Here is a 2,764-nt window from a genome sequence, read left to right as displayed (position 1 = left end):
TTGTGGACCGAGAGGGGTGCCTAACACCTTCCCCTCAAGGTTATTTCGAGCCCTTACCCTAATTCTCTGGTAATGCAAACCATCCAAGAGTTAATCGCTCTAGGTGCCCTAACGCACCATAATCCGTTAGGTGGCGACTCTTCAAAATACCCAATTCCCAAAAGGAAATGAGTTACTACCCCCATGAATGTCGAAACCCGGACCTTTTTCCCCGTAAAAAGGGAAGGAAAAAGGGGGCGCGACAAGAATAACATCGGGGCTGGGCCCCGCCACTCAAACTACATCCCTAGGACGGCCTCTAGCTGGCTAGCCTCCACTTCTAGCAGTCTGACCTCCACCTCTAACAGCCTGACCTCCAGCTCTGGCTGCCTGACCCCTACCTCTAGCAGGTTGAGTGGGCGGTGGAGCAACCGGTGCCGGAATCATGGCATGAGAACTCTAGTGTGGCGTGCCACCCAATAATCTCGGACAGGTCCTCTAGATATGCCCAAAACCACCAAACTCAACACATCCATCCTGGTGCTGTGGCTGCTAAACCTGAGACTGACCCGAACGGGGCGGATAACCACGGTGATAACTGTGAATAAGAGGTGCACTGTGAGAGTTGATGGTGCACTGTAGGTTAGCTGTCCAGAATAAGGCACATAAGGAATGTGACTCTCTGAAGCACTGTGGGATGCCTAAAGCGCTGACTGAAATGGCCTGGAAGGATGGCCCCTACCAAAAGTACCCCTGCCTCCAGACGAGGCACCACTAAAATCACCGGAATGACGAGGCCTCTTATTAGACCCCTTCCCTCTCTCATGTGCAAGAACATCGTCGATCCTCCTGGCGACATTAGCAGCCGTCTAAAAAGAAATCTCACCCCCGGTCTCCTTGGCTATCTGTAGCTGATAGGGTGAGCGAGTCCCTCAATAAACCTCATTACCCCCCCCCCCTCCTCTCTCTCTCTTGGTAGGAATCAGAAGAATAGCATGACGGGCAAGATCCACAAAACGGGTCTCATACTGAGTGACTGACATACTGTCTTGCTGGAGACGCTCAAACTGCCTGCGGTAACTCTCTCTCAGTGTGATAGGAAGGAACTTCTCAAGAAATAGCTGAGAGAACTGGTTCCAAGTAAGAGCAAGCAACCTAGCTGGTCTGGTAGATACATAATCCTTCCACCATCTCTTGGCGGAACCCGTCATCTGAAACACAACAAAATCGACCCCATTGGTCTCAACTATACCGATGTTCCGCAGCACCTCATGATAACGGTCAAGATAATCCTGTGGGTCCTCAGAAGGTGCACTACAAAAGTGATCTAGGAAGAGCTTGGTAAACTTGTCCAATCTCAATAAGCCCTCAGAATACATGGCATGTCCATCATCGGCCTGTGCCGCAACAACTGGCTGAACTACCCCAACTGGCGGCCTTGTTGGAGTCTGATACTGGGGAGCCATCTGCTCCGGAGTGTGAGTAGCGGGATTCTGTGCTCCTCCCCCAGCCTGAGAGACATCTTGTGCCATAGGAAATGTACCGGCCTAGGCCATACACTCCATATGGCCCACTAGATGGACCAGAGCGTCCTGAAGCACTAGGGTGGCGATGAACCCCTCTAGGACCTAAGCTGGTCCAATAGGTGCAATCTGAGCTGGAACCTACTCATCAAAATCTACCTGAGGCTCCACTACTAGTGCTGCTGCTCGAGCTCTAGGCTGAGCTCTGCCTCTGCCTCTCCCTCTGCCTAAGCCTCTGGCGCGACCTCGGCCTCGACCTCCACCCCTAGCAGGAGCTGCCACTAAGGGATCTGGTTGCTGTCCAGGGGAAGATGCAGTGCGTGTTCTCGCCATATGCGAGCGAACAAGAGTAGAAGGCTTCAATTAGCAATGAGAGAACAAAATCGCATAACAAAAAAGAATAGAAGTGAAATTGTTCTTTAACTCCATAGCACAGACGTCTAAGTACCGATCCGCCAGACTCTACTAAGCTCGCTCGTAACTTGTGAGACCTATGTAACCTAGTGCTCTGATACCAACTTGTCACGACCCAAAATTCCCACCGTCGGGACCGTGATGCGCCTAACATTTCACTTGCTAGGCAATCCAGTGTTAGAACATTGTATCCATTTTTAAAAGTTTAAATTAATTAAAGAGAAAGAACTGAAATGAGTGCAATAATCCAAAGTAAAAATGCGAAAGCTAAAGTAGCCAAAAGTCTGATACAACCCTGGACCCGGTGTCACGAGTGCACAAGCTACTAGAATAGTACAAACAAGGGTCTGAAAAGAAAGTACATAGCCAAATAAAAAGGAAGGGGACTCCAGGAGCTGCGGGCGCTGAGCAACTGTACCTCAAGTCTCCACAAGCTCTCCAATCCGAGCACGCTAATAGCCGCCGCTGGGACCAGTCTGTACAAGAAGTGCAGACTGTAGTATGAGTAAAACCGACCCCATGTACTTTGTAAGTGTCGAGCTTAACCTCGACGAAGTAGTGACGAGGCTAAGGCGGGTCACTCACACTACAACCAGTACGCAATATATAATAGAGACAAACAAGGAAACAAGGAACGAAATAAGACAGTCAACTGAAGATAGTGACATTAAGAATTTCCAATCCTTAGAGTTTCAAATGAAAATACCGAAAACCAGCACAGCTCAAGGAATTAGAAACACATAGGTGTTGCGGCGTGCAATCCGATCCCACTGTAAAACACAGAATCCTCCTTTATTTCACCGTAACAACATCAACAACAAAAAATTATATATCTTTACATATATATA

The sequence above is a fragment of the Nicotiana attenuata genome, unplaced genomic scaffold, assembly GCF_001879085.1.
Source record: "Nicotiana attenuata strain UT unplaced genomic scaffold, NIATTr2, whole genome shotgun sequence".
Taxonomy (NCBI): domain Eukaryota; kingdom Viridiplantae; phylum Streptophyta; class Magnoliopsida; order Solanales; family Solanaceae; genus Nicotiana; species Nicotiana attenuata.
The sequence above is the reverse complement of the archived record's forward strand: the minus strand, read 5'-3'. Positions refer to the sequence as shown.